General features: G+C 44.2%; 1 protein-coding gene across 11 annotated transcripts in view; it reads right to left on the bottom strand.

The window, feature by feature from the left end:
* Positions 1-18,969, bottom strand: part of MYO9A (myosin IXA) — a 193,809-nt gene that overhangs the window by 153,957 nt on the left and 20,883 nt on the right. Inside the window, exon 1 of one of the 11 annotated variants that reach the window (XM_082769070.1) lies at positions 4,473-4,496. The exons of the other annotated variants lie outside the window; for them this stretch is intronic. The gene's annotated coding sequence lies outside the window, so the exon portion shown is untranslated. Of the gene's footprint in view, positions 1-4,472; positions 4,497-18,969 lie in introns of those variants that run through there. 11 annotated transcript variants of the gene reach the window in all.

Below are 18,969 nucleotides of genomic sequence, written 5' to 3'. Positions count from 1 at the left end.
TGTATTATCCCTAGCCACACGCTATTTGAAGCAAAGAAATTAATATGTCACAGTGAAATACATCTGGTGTGGCCCCGCAGTGCAATGCTTGGTAGCAGGACATATATTATATACTGGGAAGGGCTCCAGCTGCTTTCCTATAGGTTTAGGCTCCGCACAGATGCAGCAGGGATGATGTCAGTTAAGTGCTGGGTTGGGCTTTCTTTGTCTAGCTCCTCGACTCCAGTATCAGCCTTTCTTTAAGGAGGAAAAAAAAAAACAACACTTAAGCTCAGTAATTCCTCACCAAGATCTCACTTCAAAGCTTACCACAAGATGGTTGGCTATTTTTATTCAGGTTATCTGAGCGTATCAAAGGCTGCTGACTCACTTGAGAGCTGCAAACAGTACTGCAAGTGAGCCATCCAGAGCAAAGCCTCCTTCCCTGCTGCCTCCTCCCTCCTCCAGATACTCACAAGCCCAGTAAGTTCTCCATAAAGCAGCATCAGCAGCCTGCCTCTCTCCCCCACCTCTCCTAAAGCTTTCATCCCTACAGATGCTTACTCCACCTGCACCCAAACAGCTCCAGGACCGAGTGCCAAAAGCCCAAACCTCCTGCAGAGCCAGGGCCAAGTCTCCCCGAGCTGCTCCAGCGCCAAGAGCTTCCACCAACCACACAGAAATTCGGCAAGGTGCGAAAGTGAAGAGGCGTTAATTTGAGCCTTATAAATCCCAGGAGGCAGGCTATGTGATTTGCCTTTAATGATGTTAAACGCGGCTTGGAGTATTGTGTCAGGTCAAAGAGACGTTAACGAAGGTAATTGCTTGTGGTCTCCCAACCGCTGAGGTGCAAAAGCCTGGCTCTGCTCAACATCAAATGTGCCTCAAGCAGACAGCAAGTTTTAAAACCATGTCGGAGAAAACACTGCACTGAAACACAAGTAAATGGTAATTAGCAGGTATCGGGAGAGGGGCTGTCTTTGTGAAAGGTGCTCTAGCAGACTATCATAATCAGCTTTTTTTCCTAACTAAACACTGTTTTTGTGTTCAGATGCAAATACTTTAAATATGGTCATGGTAAGTACAACCAAGAAGAGGCGCTCTGCAATCCCTGACCACCTGCCCTACGCACTGCTTTAATTACGGACATCGAGTGTTGCCGTGCATTTGCACTTACACGAGAGTGGATCAAAGATTACGACACATCTAATAGGCAGGCCACTTACAAAAAGCTATTATCTTACTAAAACAGGATGCCTGTCTCCAAACCCAATCAGTGGCAGATTTTAGGAATACCTGACTTCACCACTGAGCTGTCTTTCAACTGCTTCATTATCGCAGAACTGGCTTTAGCAAGGATGAAGGATGCTGATGCTGCAGAGACTGACAGCTGGAGGATGCACGACAAATAAATGCAAAAGTCTTTGGCCAAAACGTTCAGATTAAGCATTGCTGTGAAAGGAAGGGTTTGGAAATTTATGGCATTTTAACCGATATGCTTTCATCTTAATATTTTCTGTATTTGTTTACATTTTCTGTATTTGAATGAAGACTTACTCAAATTGACCCTGCACACTGATTTTGCTCACTTTGCTGCAACATAAATCTACTTGCAACATAAAAAGCATGACCTGTGTACAAATGCAAGGCTGCAAACTAAGCCTTATGCCCTCCCACCTAACAAAGCAGGTCCTAAAACACAGAATCCCATATAAAAATCTGAACAAAGATCTGATGACATGCTGAACAGGTTGACAGGAAAAGTATACTAAAATTCTGGTGGTCAACTAGGCTTTGTGCATACACCGATCTTGCATGTGGTGTATAAATCCACACTATAGGCAATCTTTCACTAGTTGACCATAGCTTATGGTACTTTAACACTGGTAGTAAACGCACTGTCTTAAAGGAAACATATATGACTGTATATAGCGAGTGTTTTTGTATTGGGAGATGCATTTTCAAGCAAGTGTTATTCTCTTAAGAGATATCAAATGAACTGCAATGGTTCGATTACCTTCGGAAGGAAGGGAACAGTGTTTAGACCAACAGGGACAAAGCCACTGCAACAAACCAAGCCAGGGCAGTACACTGCGAGCAGGATACTCCAGAGCACACTGCTCGCTGTCTATGAGCAGGCACAAGGAAACACTGCAAATTTTATGGTGACAGATAGGTAAAAAGCAGGGAGAAAAGGGGTCTGGGGCCTCTGTGGTAAAGTGTTTACCACAAAGTGCATGAATGGAAGCTTTTGGTTGTGCTGTTTCCTGCTTTTCTGCTCAGAAAGACAAACCTCAGTATTTCCCTTTTCAGGGACAGCGTAAGAAACATGCAGCAAAAAGCCAAAATAAACTGTCTAGGGGAAGCATCAGTACCCGCCATAAATAATTTGAGACAGCTATAGCTTGAAATCATGGCCAGGGTTTGCCAAATACTGAATGAGAAAAAAAAAAGGTAGTGTCAGTGTTGAGACTGCTGAAAGAGCAACTCTGGAAGCAAAGTTCACTTTGCTGTATTGTAGCATCACATAACCCAGACGAGTGACTACAAAAATAGCAAAACTTTCTCCCCCTTCCTAATCCTCAGACGACTGCAATGGCCCAGGTTGCTCAAGACAGACTGGGTTCACCCCTCCGCTGGTACGTCAAAACGCATACCGCGTGCCGCCGAAATTCCTGAAATAGATAACTTAAAAATCCAAAACAGCCAATTTAAACATACTTCACCATTTAACCTGAACGCACTGGCCTGAGAGCTCTCTGAAGTTTTCTTAGGCAGCAGCAAATGGCCCAGGGCTGCCGCCTGCCTGAAACACAGGCAGAGCAACCCCTGCCACGGAGCTGTTACCAGACCAAAACGACTGTGACAATGCCACCAGAAAACTACAGCATCCAGAAAGGCAGGAAAAGCCCATCTAGATGCCAACCTTCTCTTTGCACAAGGAGGAAAATAAGGGCAGAGAGCTCCCTTCATTTACAAACAAAAATGTGCATCAGTCACACACAGTCTTGATGGTTTCAGTCATCCTGAACACAGTTATTGTGTGCAGTTTTACAAACCCGTTCATTTGGCAACCTGCTAATCCTCTCCTTTTTATGGTCCCTCTCTTCCTCACTCACCCTATTTTCTTCTTTCCGTGATGGAAAAGAAACATCCCATGGTAGCTTAGTCAATGACTTCAGTGAAACTCTCTAAGAACCTCACAGTGCACATGCTACCTAAAACTAGCATTTCTGTGCCCAGGTATTGGTGCAGGGACAACAAGAGGAGCAAAGGGGGGTGCCTTGCAGTAAAGCTGTCTGCAAGACCTCCGTAAGAAGAGTTACATCCAGAAAGAGTTACAACCACCAAAGGAATTAAAACAAATGCAGGAAAAGTGAGACTTGTAAGCGTTGTTGTGCCAGTCTGCAATCACAGGTCAAATCAAGCTCTTCAGAAAGCATGAGAAACTTGGAAAGCAAAGAACTCAGCCCTCCAGGATTCTCCATATTCAGAGAAAAGCTCTCTCAGATAAGTTTCAGAGTAGCTTATTTGGACTGTCAGGTGTCAAGCAAGAACTGATACATGACTGCCAATGACACCTAACAAACCCAGTGTCCCTTCACCTCTTGCATCACAGCAAACACAAACAATTCTCTTGAAGCCTGCAATCCAAGGCAGACTTGTAAACCCCAGAAGTTTTTTTTTTTGGCTGTTATTGTCATGAGAAAAGGAGAAACCGCATTTGGCAGGTGTCAACCTCCATCCCTCTGGTAGGGGGAAGAAGGTGGAAGTATTTCCACAAGCAGGGGTCACCCACCACTGCCATGCCTTTGGGGTCAGAGATGTGCACTCTGCCCCAAGGAAGATTCCCAGAATATGAAAGGATTTGTGAACACTCAGCTAAAACCATGTAAATATTTCCCAAAGGTTTGCAGTTGCCCACACTAAATATAACCTAAAACAGGTTGCAAACACTTTGTGAGCTGTTCCTAAGCTCGCTGGCTTTTTCATTGACTTGAAAGTTGAGAAAAGCCATCTCAGGCTTATTTTTTCCTGTGTTTTTATATTTTTATTCATCACTTTCAGCAATGGCATCAGCATCTTGTCGATTTCATCCTAAAGAAAGAGACTGACACCTATTTAAGAGGCCCGTGGATACACAGAGTAAATCTGCAGATGATTCCCCCTTCCAGAACCTGGAATTACCCTGCATTGAGGTTTTGCTGTTCCCCTGTGCTCCAAGAGCTACAAACACTGCTCAACAGTTCCCCTCCTAGCAGCTGGAAGCAGGGCTAGGACACCAGTACCCATTAATCATCTTGTTGATGTCTCGTGTGGAAATCTGTCAGATTAGAGCCAACTTTTCTCCAAGACAAAATGAAAAGGAAAGGTATCTAGATACACACACCTAAAAAAACCACAGGAAAAAACTGTTGCAAAGCAAATCACTCCTAGAGACCGTTACAAACGAGGAACTGAATTAAGGCATGAATAATATCACAATCACTTACTCTTCCCCTTAAGGTCAAAGCACCTTCTGTGCAGAGAATGAATCAGTGTTCAAGGAATTAATCACGGCCACACCGTGAATGGAGCTCTTGTCTGCAGGGTTCCTGCCTCGCTCGCCGGAGAAGCTACAGTAGGCACAGAAGAAGGCATGCTGTAAAACAGAAAAAAGGGACTACAGGAAGGCAAACTGTGGTCTTATGATTCAGACAACTGAATGGGAGAAGTGCCTTCCATCCCTTCTTCCGTCACACGCTTTCTGCGTGATGCTGGGAAGCAAAAGGAGCGGTGCAAACAAAACCCAACACAGACGGCCCCAGCTGTTCCTCTTTCTTGAGATACCAACTTGAGTCACAGCAGCTGAAGCAGAGGCGTACGTTGCCTTTTTTTTTTTTTTTGGGGGGGGGAGGGGAGGCAGGGGGAAAAACCCTAATAAAAGCAGCTAGAAGCAGCATGATCACCCAGCATCCATCAGCATTTCTGCAGAAACTCCTTTTTCTTTGGTGTTTCCTAGCTTCTGAAAGTTGGCCCTTACACATATAATGTTACCTACATAATACTATGGTTTGTGTTTCTAATAGAAATTAGACTGTGGTCACAAATGAGCAAACAGAGTGACTCTGGTCTTTAGAACCAGAAAACCCAGCCTGTGATGGATGGGTGATAATCCAGGACCACAGGGGCCAGAAAGAAGCACAGCCAAGAAAAAATAAGGAATAAAATCAAAGGAGGCATGCCAATGCTGTGCCTTCAACGCAGCCATCAGAGATGCCAGAAATATTTGCTGAAAAACTCTGAATGGACATAGCATCTTCGAGTCAGTGCATGAAGCACATCTGTAGTTACTTATATTTCTGTTTGCAGCTAAAATTTCATGTATCAAGCCTGAAAAAAAAAAAAAGAAAAAAGAAAAAAAAAAACACCCAGTGTTTACAATAAAAATCTCAGGGAACCTGCTGAAAATAAAAGATAGAGTGGTAGAGCAGAGAGAGACTGCCAAGTGTCACAGGAGTTCCCGCTAAGGACATCCCACCACCCCCAAAACAGACAGAGAGAACACCTATTTCAGAGATCAGGGATTACAGAGGTGTTAAGGACAAGACACTTCTATCCTACAGAGCTCTAGAGCTTCAAGAGCAAAGCCCAGGGAAACGAATGTATCCTGCACCTTCTAATCCAGCCCTGCAGGCACTGGTGTTAGGAGAAACATGGCTACAGCTGCCTGGAAAGCGTGCTGAAGGATGCAACCTCAGCAGGGGAGGCAGCACCCTTGGTCCAGAACAAACAGGCCTGAAGCAGGAATTGGGCAAAGCTGATCCCTGCCTATGCAGAAGCAATACATCTCACACGACTGCACGACACTAGTGCCCAGGCATCACTGCATCGCTGCATTAGAAAATGTCAGAAGTTAAGTGAAGTCAGCGATTTGCGTAACGCAATGTCACCGCACCATTTTTGAGTAGTGAGTCAAATAATCTCATGATGATTTCAGGGTGTTGTTTTTTTCTCCCCAAAGGTTTCAGGAGCGCTGATGTTATCTGGCAGAGGTTTACACAATCAGGCTGCAAAGTCAAATTCACGTGCAGCAGTGCTGGGAGGAGCTGCAGCTTCACAACTGCTGGTCTCTCCTTCCTCAAGGACTACAGATACAACCGACAGGGGAAAAGGAAGGGTTTTACAACCTTCTCACTGAAAACTCTTTTTGGCTATCTGTCATATTCAAATATAATATTCCAGTGTTCCCAAGTCAATTTTATTACATTGCACAAAAAGTTATTACCCACCTATTCCCGGAGACCCATCAATACATAAAAACCTGAGCTTCCTCTTCCGCCAGAAAGACATTTCCAGCTCTCCTACTGATAGGATACATCCTGAAAATACATACTCCGAGATTAAAATGAATGATAAAAGCCAACTCTCACTGGCCTTAAGCCAAATACTTAAAAAAAAAAAAAAAAAAAAAAAAAAAAAAAAAAAGCTACATTTTAAGTACAACATACCTTTTAACAAACTGCAGTTCAAATAGCCAATTCTCCAACAAAAACTTTTTCTGTTCCATTTGTCTCCTATCCCTTAAGTGACACTACAGTTCAGTTTGAACTCTCTTGCAATGTCATTTCCAAGCAGTGGTTTCTCTTGTTGCAACTCTCACTTCGGAAATACGAATCAGCAAGGCTTGGACACCATCCACCCAGGGTCTTTCAAAATCCTCCAAATCCTCAAATGTCATTTCCATAATGTTATGAATGAAGGCAACCCTCGCCTCGCTGCAAAGCGCGTATGGGTTTTGCCTTCCTGTTTGCCACTTCTGCTTGCTTCACCTTCCCGTTTTCAATCCGCCGATGAAATCATTTCCCAAAAGAGAATAATCTCCTCTGCAGTAAATGAAAGCCAGCCCTCAGCAGCAATGACTGCAGCCTCGCCAGAAAAAAAAAAGCAGCTGCTCCTGGCTGGAACTAAGGTTTGCATTAAGTGAGAGACGACACCATGCGTCACCCTAACACGCCCATCTCAGAGTTCAGCAGCCCAAACAGCCTTGTGCACCACAAGCCAGCAGCTACAGCACCATCAGCTAAGGGGAAAATAATGTACAGATCCTCTAAACACTGTACCATAGAGGACTTGAACCCAGGAACATAATAATCCTGGACCATCGTGTGCTAAGCACGGGGTGCTACGAGCCAAGGCACTTGTGGAGCGAGGTTTCCCTTTCCATGGTGGATTCAGTAGTGTCCAGCCATGGGGAAGCCCCTAGCAAGTGCATTCTCCAGGTAGGAATTTCACAGCACCCCTTCGGGCATGCTCTGGACAAGCTAACTCATCCTGCAGCCTTCAAGCTTCTCCTCCTTCACCTTCAGGTTCCTCCTGCAATTCACTGTTTCTTAACATTACCAAGACCAACCTTAACCAAGAGTTTCAGCAATCAAAACTCTACGGACAGAAGCAAGAGAAACATTTGTTCCATTGCTCTTTTTAGTACAAGGCAGCACGTTAGTTCAACTGCTTTGGTTGCTCGCAGAGATCTGCCTCAACCGGAACAATTGTTTTCAGAGGGTCAGCAGGGTTCCTTCCAACACGATAAGCTTCACAGCTACTTAATTAGTTTATATGGGGAGAAAAAACCACAACTTACTAAATTAGAAGCCACGGATTATTTTCCCCTCCTAGAAGTTGACCAGAAAGCTGTTTGTTCTGAATCTCTTAGCCAAGCAGAGCACACTTTAAGCAAAGGGACATCAGACAAGGCATGGCGAGGCAGAGGCCAGTTTCTCTCCCTCCCCTTTCTCACCATCGCCGAAAGCTGGAAGCCTGAGAAGGACTGAGGACGTCAGAAACTGCAGACACAGCGGAGCTTCCAACCTGATAAATGGAGCACACTCCAACAGCATCCTACAAAACCAGTGCAGAGCCTCTTGCTGGAGGCAGAAAGGAGCAAAAGCTCCACTTAAGCGGCAGGTACCCCATCCCATCACCCACATACTGCGAGCCCATGCATGGTCTGGAGCGACTTCAGCCTCCGTGCTCTCCAGAACAGCAAAGAAAAAGTCTTGGCACATTTCTGAACGCGTTATCAGACATGAGAGGAAAAGGAATATTAAAACTGTACTGCCAGATCTGCTCGGTTACCTTAAAAACAAACAAGAAGGGTGAATCATATTTTAAACAAGGCTTCCAGCAACTAGTTTATGAAAAAAATAAGTCTTTTTCCTGTAAAGGCCGTATGTAAAAAAAAAAAAAAAAAAAAAATACTCATCCCACAGATTATGATAATTTACAAGGGCACAAATAGGTTGTTGCATTTAAATTAACCACAAAACAATATAATCAAACTCAAAATTAAATTGTCAGCTAAGTGCCACAACACCAGCGTGTCTTTAAAACGTGAAGATGAGTACTCTGAATGCAGTAGGACATGAAACTGAAAACAAAGCTTTATTGCAGTCCAGGAAGAACTGAAAATACCTTGAATTATAGATGACAGCTTCACTAAAAATAGTCATTATCAGATATCTGACAACACAGGCTTTGATTTCTTGGAAAACATTAATATCTAAAGGAGAAGTTAAAAAAAAAAAAAAAAAAAAAAGGGAGGGGGGAGACATGCAAGTATTTAATAATGTATACCACCTGCCTTTTGCAAAAATATTTCAAATCCACCGTTTCAATCACTACTTTAAAACTGAAGGGATAGCTTGTTCCAAATACCACTCAGCATTTGCTGAGGTTACCCCAATTACCACTTCCAACTCGACTCTGCATGGCAGCAAGTTTTTTGCCCACTAAGCCCCAACAGGGGCAAGGTTTCCTACATGAGTTTTGTGTTTCCTAAATTTCCCCGCTTGTTTCTGGGTTCTGCAGCTGCAGGAGCGAGAGGGCAGCTCCCACGAGAGGACACGGAACTGCAATCAGCGGCTGTTTTAATTTTTCATGGTGTATGTGAAACGAGCTGTGCATTTCTTCGGAAGGCGGAAGCAAATTGGATGCCATCCTGGCAGCACTGCCAACAATTTTAATAGAGAAGGCAACAACTGGGTAGCTTGTAAGAAGGGAATATTTGGGGGAATTGGTGATTCTTCTAATATACAAGGCGAGTTGAGAAAGTTTTCATCTCCACTGCTCGTCTATGTACATGCACAAAGAGCAAAGAGAGATGGGGAAGTCAAGCTGTGTTTTGAAAAATGGATCTGACACACTAATGCATGAGAAAGATGCCTTGCTCCAAGCCCCTATCTTCTGTAATGCCGTCAGACAGCAGATTAACTCACTCGGATTGCGGCATGGCAAGCTAAGTGCACCAGAGACAGTGAAAGCTGGTTGGGAAAACGAAAACAGAAGTCAGCCTCATGATCAGAAGCCGACAAACACCTATTATACCGAGTGCGTTCCCTCCTGATCTTAAATCAAAACAAAAAAGCCAAAGCTCTCTGCATTTGGGAAATGTGGATTCTTAACAGACAGCAGCATCCTTATGAACACAACAACCCCAAGCCTGCAGAAAAGGCTCACATAATGAGAAAGCAACGCACCAGAAATCATCTTTACTGCTCTTTACAATGAAAATGATCAAGTATTTACAGCAGCAGCCGCAACACAGCGCACAGCCATCATAAGCACAGATTTTACTATACAAGCCCTTTGGGTTTCATTGGCCTTCATACGCCTTTTGCTAATGGTACATTGCTGAGAAGGATAAGGAAGAATGCATCCTGAACTCCGGACCCATCTGGAGTAAATAAAGTTCAAAAGTACAATTCTAAGTTCTGGAAAAATAAAATCAAATCACAGAATTGGTCCAATACGGCTGACTGAGGTAACAGCCTGAGCCTCATTGCAGAAAACAACAAGCCTGTCTCATCTGATGGTTGGAGAGGTTTCTCTGGAGATCAAGCAACAACAACTAGCAACATTCACAAGATCGGCAGCGGAATGATTTCCACGCTTCAGTAAGCACAAATTGAAGGGAGCATATTCAACTGGAACCAGCACAAGCTATTTGCTTTTTTGTCTCCCAGCCGGACGGCCTGAAACTTCCACAAGGCAGCCCCGTGCTCAGAAAGGCTACTTTGCACGCAGAATAAGAAGGCACGAGGGAGGTGGGAGGTAAGCATCCCACTTTTTTCCAGGCACAATTTCTCATTAGAATAGAGCAATACTAAAAGCCATAGCAGAAGACAGGCCTTTCCCCCCCACCTCACCCCCTCAAGTAACAGAACAAATTCACACGGCCAGAAACACAAAATTCTGACCCGGTCCGTCCTCAGAAAGGGAGCATTAAAACAAACAGGCAGGGAGCACACAGCTCAGGCAGCCGGCACTGCTAAAGGTCAAGCATCCCCCAATGCCTTGAGAAATTAGACGAGATTGCAACAGAAGAGTACCCCAACCTCAAAGATGATTCCACATCCTGAGCAGAAATATCTCGGGGAGGAAGAGGAGCTGTTAAGCGAGGCCTGCAGAAGTGCTTCTTCGACATCTGTTCAGGCATTTACCACCCAGCGGCTCCCAAAGCTGCTTCAGCAATGGCATTTGCCCTAATTGCAGGCGGTGGATAATCACATTTATCCCCAAACTGCTTGCTGCTGCTTTGAGGGGTGCCAAATGCAATATGAGAAAAATCTCCCACCTCACATATTCATTTTCTTTAAGATCTGCTATAAATCTTAAAGCCTCCCCAAGGGTATTTTGGTCTGGAACGTTTCAGAGGTGATTCTTCTCATTATTCCGTGAGTGCTACCTTCAGTTGCTTTTATGGGGTTACTCCCAGGGGAAGTCAGTCTGAACGTCTCGGAGGAGCCCACACAGGCAGGCATCTAAGAAAACCTCACCATCCGTCTCTACCAACATGTTAGGAGCCCACTAGAAACACTTTTGTTGAACTTTGCAGAGCCTTCTTGCATTTCTCTGGTTTTCACCTTAATGCTCGCTCCTTCAGCTGCCCTGTGCCCTCCCTTTCCCCTCCTACTTTCCATCACAGGCAATCTGTCTCTCCCGATTTCTCTTTTCCCCCTTACAGGGGAAGCAGAGGCCTCTTCGCCACAAATCCCACAGCTATCTCAGCCCCTTCCATGCACCAGTGCCAAAAACTATCAGTGCCACAGACATGGAAGATGAGATACAGACATCCCTCAAAGAGCTGCAGGACACAGGGGTCTTTAATCTCTTTTTTTTTGGAAAGAACAGTAGCAGTATCTTTGAGATGCTTTCTTTGCTAGTATAAAGAAACCACCAGTAAGAACAACTATTGCATTTTTGTTAAATGCAGAATTAACAACTGATTGCACACTCCTTTATGTTTATTTTTCCAATTATTAGGACTTCTAAATTAGAGAGCAACCAGGTGACTTACGTAAGTTTGAAATGATTTATCAAACTTGTCTTCTATCTCTACATTTCCTAAGAGAAGGGCTCTATAATGAAGCAAGGTCCCTGGAATGACCACCTCTGTCTCTGTTCCTGTAAGGGAACCTAAATTCAATCCAAACCCTACAGATCATTTCCATGAGCAGACCACATTTTTCAAAGCGTTGCCCTAACTCAGGGATACCAAACGTCCACATGTACAAACTTACGTTCAACATGTAAAATTTTTAGCTGAAGTATTTTCAGCTTTGTGTGTGCATACTGCATATATTTTTGATACATTTTCCATACTCACAAGATTCATTTCACAATACTCATCCACCCAATTACATCGGCAGTACCTAAAAGCTTCACGCGCTGCAAGCAGAAGTTAGGGGAGAGGGTGCTGAGAATTTAACATAACCCATGTTAACCGAACGCTTCCAGGTTACGCCAAAGTATTCAGCTGGCACGAAGCCAGCAGGACTCTCCATCAGAGAAAGAGGTCAGTGAAATCCAATAACAAGTATTTAAAAAGACAAGTAAACAACATTAGTTCAATTTTCTGGCTGGAGGCAAGGCAAGTTCATTATGAAACGGGGAGGAGGGATGGAGGGGAGACCCAGCAATAAAATAAAAATCAGAAGATTTAACCTATCATTTTTTTTTCTCCCCCAATTACTTGCACTCCATTTCACTGGCAGAATTAGAAACATTAGGACAGCAGCGCTCACCACAACAGGCAGCTGCCCGGGGCCATAACACACAACAAGCCAGCCTTCCTCCTGCAGGCTTTTGCTACGGCGGTAACGGGTCAGGCACGGAGCAGATGCTGCCTCTCAGCTCTCATCAGACACGCAGAGACACGGCGCTTGCCAGATGCACAGCCAGCTCCCAAGACAAGCTGCTGCCCTCACGGACCCTCCAAACGTGTGTTGGAAGCGAGTACAGGTGTGTTGTCGCTCCTCCTGCAGATTTGGAAATGCTCTCAGCAAGGAAATCGTGAGGCGCGCTGGCTGATCTCACAGCAAGGTTTTTAGGACTCATCGTAGTTCATCGCATCAATAAAACGCGACAGGAATATCAAGAGGCATCCATTTTCTGTTACCGTAAATGCACTGGCAGAAAATGGACAAGTGAAAGCCAAGTTGCCACTAATTAACTCGCATTGTTCAGAGGACTGAAATAGATCTCGCTATTTCTTCACCATCACCGCTTTACACGCAGGCTGTATTATTTGAAAGATAAGAAGAACTTCTCATATTGTCTTTCTATCTGTTCATTGGCAATAAGCTTTAAAGAGCTTTTTCACTCCCCTCCGTAAAATGCTGTCCCTGATACACCACCTCCACCTCTGCTGCATGCACAGGAATCACAGCCCAAGATTCAGATCAGAAATCTGAGATTTCGCTGACTTTTCTGAAAGGCGATACACGCTGCTCTTGCCATTTCGGAGGGCTCAGGAGCTGCAGGAGGCTGAGGTCAGGCAGCAGCAGTCGGGCATTTCCCACTCACAATGCAGCCTTGATTTTACCTGACCAAACTGATGAAGTTTTCCATGCTTGGACTCGGCCCAAAAGTCACTTTCTAGAGAAAAAGCATTTTAAGCAGCTTATTATTGTTGTTACCAATACCTCAGTCGCAGGCAGAAACTAATATCAGAAGTTTCACACCCATTTAAGGGCATCAGTGGTTTTTAGCTGTTAGTATTTGGCATCTGCCACATGCACGGAAAACCATTTGTTGTGTTCTTGGTTATTCTAATTGACTTCAGCAGAAACAGCCTCTGACTCGAGTCTCATCGATTTTCCGCTCTCCTTGATCCTTTCCAATCAAGCCTGCAGTGAAACTCATCTTCAGTTTGACTAAAAGCAGCATCATTAACCCTAACTTTTAAAGGGTAATCAGGTTTGACAGACCACAAGTTTTTAAAAGAATGAAGGCAGAGGGCTTTTTGTTGCCTATTTTTAAACATGGTTGTCTGAAACTGAGGTCGGCTTTTGTTGTGATGGAATGAAATGCGAGACCAGAAATAAGGATTTAAAGAGCTTAGACAGCAATAAAATACTAGTAAGCTGCACGAAGCTGACAACACTCCCAGGTCTCAGACTCTGGGACATTTTATTGTCCTTGTCCTTTCAGCTTCTGCTACATTTGCCCATTTCTCCCACTACTTTGCCAACTGCTCCTTCAGATACGTAAAATTACTGAAAATTTTATTGCCTTATTCATCCTTCTACTCCATAAGCTGCTGTTTTGCAGATCCCCCTCATCAAAACTCATCCCAAGGTCTCAGGTTTTTGACAGGGAAGCACCACCTACATCTCCATCTTCCAAACCACTACTACTAAAGGAATTTTGCAGTTTTACACTCCTAACCAATTTCATGTCCCTTTTTCAAAGTCCCCCTCATCACCTTTGGTAACATCAAACCCAGTTTCTGTTAGGAACATCTTTCAGCCTCTTGGACAATGATAGTTAATTCACCCAAACACAGCCAGCAAAGCAACACAAAATGCTTTTCTCCCTAAAAAAATACAAAAACTATCTGACCATCCTTTAAGAACCAGAAAAGGAGGGGACAACACTTGGATCCCAGTCACAATCCTGTTATCTTCTGATTAGAGGTTTCAGCTTCAATAACCTAAAATATGTCAATGGATTTCATGGAGTAAAGTTACTCTCAGTAACAGAACACTATTTTCTTTAATTAGACAATTTCAAATTTATTTTCTAACACTAATTATTAGCAAACATATTTTCAGAGTGCTTCAGGATTTCTCCTCTACTAAGACCACAAAGATTAGCATTTATATTTAAGGATACTGTTATCTACAAAACGAAAAAAGCACTAATGAAGTACATGTGATGAAGTTTCCCAACCTATGTTACCAAATAATCAAATTTACAAATGAACTTCTTGAGTCTAAGAACAACTTATTCACCTCTAGCACAAAACCACTTAAACTACTGCACATGTTTAAAGAAAGAAAGTATTTAGTACCCTCCAGATGATGTTAAATTTGTCAGCTTCAGTACCTTACTCAGGTGATTTAGCAAAATTTGGTGTGTTAGTGAAGCATCAGCTGCAGCTTGTAATTGCAGCTCAGCTTATTCTTCAGGCACCGATCACAGTTTCTTAGATAGGAGAAATCACATCCTTCCCAAATGAGATCGTGCTTTCCCAGAGTACACAATTCAATTTTGTGATTTACGTTTACAGTTAACTATGGCAATTTAAAAAGCCATTCCTGGAATCTTTTACAAACAATGTAGCGTGCAGCCCCAAACACTCTTCTCCAATAAATCTGAAGCAAAGCCCCTTTTTCCAGCCTGAGCCAAAGGAAATCCAGTGCCACAGGGAATGCTGCTTTTCCCTCTCCTTGCTATGGTCCTGGACCTTTAAACGCACTGTGACACTTACAGCTGCTGCATGAACTCCTCCTTTTGCAATAATCAACGTTACATAAATTAAGGTTTAGAAGTCATTCATCAAGGTCACATTGATGGGCTAGTGGGTTAAAGAAGTCCTCGCATCCCAAGTGCCATCCTTCCTGACTGCTCTGAAAGAGAATGGGAGACAGTACCACTCAGGGGAAAAAACAAAGCATCTCACTCATAGCTTCTCTGAAGACCTCCTACCTCTGTTACCTGAAAAACAGAGTACATTCTGGTATCGTGTGATAAAATAAAATGTATAAGCATTATCATTATCCGTCCAAAATGTCTTAGAGAACATATGGTATGGAAATGAAACTGCCTTAAATCTATTAACTTTGCTATGTGATGAGATCAACAGAAGGAAGCGTGAAGAAATGTTTAAAAATATATTCAGTGTAGGATCACACAACTGAAGAACATTCATCATCAGGATAATGTAATGACACTAGGAAATGAGCTAAGTAAATTTAAGATTGAAGTTTCATTTTTTTCTGAAGTGCATCTGTTTGGCTCATATCAACCTGAACCTCATCATTTAGCCATGCTGGTTTTCATCTCAGATGCATACATGTAAAAGATCCAGGAACATAAATCAAAAAGGCTTCTTCGACAAGCACTCATGAAAAATATGCTTTTAATTTATTTTTACAGTCCTGCTGAATAATCTGGACCCCAGCAGATCCTAGTCGCAGCCCTCCATGCAAGTATTTAATGGATGACATCTCCTTTCAGGTCTACCCTTACTGGTTTGCCAGGCTTTGTTTGTTTCTTGGTGTGTTTGGGGGAAAAACGTGTCAGCCTTCACTTGGAAAAGTTAGACCAGCTGCTTTTGCACTGAAGTAGATGAGAGGCACTGGAAGAAGCCAAGGACATCCACAGGCACAGCACGTTCCTGCAGAGGAGGTGACATCCTCCACCACTCTCATTCCCACTCTCATGAGACCATCGCTTTCCGAAATGGGGAACACAAAACTAGTGGGCTCACCGGGGAACCAGTCATTAGAGGCTGGAGGCTGGGAAGGTCTCTAGGTATTCCCAAGCTGAGCTTTAAGGAGATGTCAAGTTTTATTTTTTTAAAATATTTCATGCACTAAGAGTACAAACACCTGGCTGAAAGTGTCCTCAGTGGGACACCAGGTGGAGGAGGGCTGGCTCCCTCCAACAAGCCAGTGGGAGGCCCATCACACCTGCCACCAGACACCCAGTTTGTCTGAGAGAGGCTTCTCCCGGTGCCTACAGAGCAACCAGACAGATCCAGGGAAATTTCCGAAGGAAAGCATGCATCAGCTTGCCTTTCTTCTTCCTGCCCCGGGCGCATGAAGAAGGCAGTTTCCAACTCCTCTATCAATTTAATTTTAAGGTGGACAATACAAGCAGAAGACAACTCACCCGAGAGCAACAAGAAGATGTTAGGCAGCTGCAACCCTACCAGTTCTGTGGGCAAACATCCTCAGGAGCACAAGTGAGAGGAAAACCAAGCAAAGACCCTGATGCAAAGAAGCTTTCAAAATTAACACGGAATTGTTGATGCACACAAAAGGAATTTTGAAGTGCTTCCTCTCAAATTACCTGAATTGATGATGACAGCTTTGTATATCATGCAACCGTCTCCAGTATGCTGAGCTGGTTAGTGATTTCACCAACCATGGGGTCTGCAGTATCAACTTCAGTACTCCCTCACCTCCTGGAGGTCACGGAGGCTCCTTTGTGCTGCAACACAGCCAGAGCAAACTGAAGCACCGGCAGTGCTTTCCCAGCCAGTGGAAAGAACGATTGAGTTAGATGTTAAAGGCACCAAATGATGGCACTAGGACATTTATAGCAGGAATGAGGAGAATATAAAATGGAAAAGGTTAGCTATTTTTACAAAGAAATATGTTAAAAAAAAAAAAAAAAAAAAAAAAACAAGCAAACACCATTTAGTGGGTTGGGTTGTTTTGCAAAGGGGGGGAGCCTTCCAAGGGCTGTCTCAGTGTTATTTTAGAAAAGATCACCCTGCACCATAAAGCCTGGACATGAATTTTGCATAAGAACAAGAAACCTCATCTGTCCGTGACACCTGCCACTTCCATCCACATGCTCCCTCAGTAGATCTCTCCCATCAGCTGCAGGATCACCTCTGGAAGCAATTTTCTCTCCCTCTTCCCCTTACTAAAGAACATCCAGAGATCCCCATTGCCACCAGCAGCGCTCTGGTGCTATCTCCTTGAAGCTTCGAGGCTCTGCACAGCTCAAATCACTTGCTCTGCTCCCACTGCCCAACCTCTGGGACATCTGGGCTCGGGACAGGGCTGTGGGGCAGACGAGTGGTTTTATTTGCAACGGCAACAATCTGCTGCTGGCCCCCGCCATCCTCCTCCTCACCAGGTCACTGGGCTGCGGAGGCGCCGCGTGAACGAGCTGCGCATATTTCAGATGCGTTGCTGGAAAGCCCAGCCTGGTGCAGAGCTGCCCACAAACACTGGATTCTTTATGCATTTTTCTGCGTGCACGCCGTAGGCAGCACCAGAAATATTGCACACGTGGAAAAGTGGGAAAAATATTTTACTTGTGTGACAGGGAAGGGGCTGGAAGCATCCATCTAGCCGAATCCGGCTTTGTTCAGGGGCAGGAATGCTCGCTTTGCAAGAGGGGTAATTCGGGAACCCAGATAAGTTTGTTCTCTGTGCATAAATAACCTGTGTTCAAGCTCAACCACTGTATCTCGGCAAAGGATAAAGACTTTGGTGGTAATGCGCTAATATTTGTCTACTCGCTTATCAAGCAGGAGCCTTATTACCAAGGCTAATTGAAGCAGAGATTAGATTTCACGTATGAAGGAGCAGACAATAGCATCAGATATTCTTTGAACAACGGTAAATAAGATAAGCATGAGTGCCACTACTGTGAATTTTCCCCTCAACAATGCCTCCAAAGAGCAGGAAAAGGGCACAGCAGAACAGGGCGGACAGTCCAACCACTAGGAACAACCTGAATGCCACCCCCAGTGATTCCTGTGCCTCCGGTAAGACACGTCTACTCAGACTTCCTCTGAAACGCTGCCAAGCCATGCACGTTATTCGTGTGTCATGTTTCTGCTATTAAGAAGCTACAATGCTTTGTTTCATCCTCACCTCCTCGCACAGATGTCCAAGCAGCTACAAGTAGGTCAAGCCTCAACGCCACAGTCTTAGAAGTCTTCTGCTTTTGGCAAAGCGCTGAAAACAGGCATTTTCCCTCCGAGACGAAGCTGCAGCCTGCCCTTAATCCCAACTCTCCTATTCTTGCACAAATGTATTAAACGTGAGCGCCCTGAGACTCGCTCAGCCTTCGCTGCTTCCTGTCCAGAGCGTGCGGCTGAACGCAGAGCAGGAAGGAGAAGCCTCAGCACGAGTTCCCAGGGTGAGAAGTGGCACCAACGGGGACTCTGCAGCAGCCAAGAATCGGCACCACAGTCTCTCTGTCTCCGCTGACAGTTCCCTAAGCAAGAGTAATTCTCAGCAGGTTTTGTTTTGGCTTTGTTTTCCTACACCACAAAAAAAAAAAAAACACCAACACCCCGGTACCTCCAAACTAATTAAAGAAGCCAATAAAACAACGGAACAAAAACTCTTAGTTTTGGCTCATCCTCAGAATCCAAAAGCAAGCTGCAGCAGTGCGAGGAGGAAGGCGATCAGCCGGAGGGTACGGAGAGCCCTGCTCCTCCTCCGGCCGCAGGCAGCTGCGCTCCAACAGGAGCAGAAATCACACGGCATCCTTCTCAGACCGCTATCGTGCCCGGCTGTATCATGCTAATCCTAGAAAAGGAAAGAGCTAATCCTCCCAAACACTTTATCATATTTCATTGCATAGACATCACCTCACTCTTCTCGGCCAGCAGCAACTACAAATAGTCTACAGGAAGCCACTAATTTCCTGAAAAGAGGGTTAACTCAGAATCATAGGAAACGGAGAAAACTAAAGCTGGTTATAACATTTTGACTGGGATGAGCATATTGTGGGAGGAAAAAAAGTCTATCAATCATAGTGCTGAGCCTGAACAAAAACCTAGAGTCATGCAAAATTAAGTAAGACCCTCATTTATTCAAATCATTAACACAGACCTAGCAAAGTAGTGAGAATTATCTTCTTCAGCGCACATACCTACTGAAAGCCACTTTGCAGGCTTGGGTACAGTTTTAAAGTGTTCCTTTCTAAAGGGGACCATGCAAAAATCTCAGAGACAGAAGTAGAGCTACC

The sequence above is a fragment of the Aythya marila genome, assembly GCF_965140915.1.
Source record: "Aythya marila genome assembly, chromosome: 11".
In the NCBI taxonomy this organism is placed as follows: domain Eukaryota; kingdom Metazoa; phylum Chordata; class Aves; order Anseriformes; family Anatidae; genus Aythya; species Aythya marila.
The sequence above is the reverse complement of the archived record's forward strand: the minus strand, read 5'-3'. Positions and strand labels throughout refer to the sequence as shown.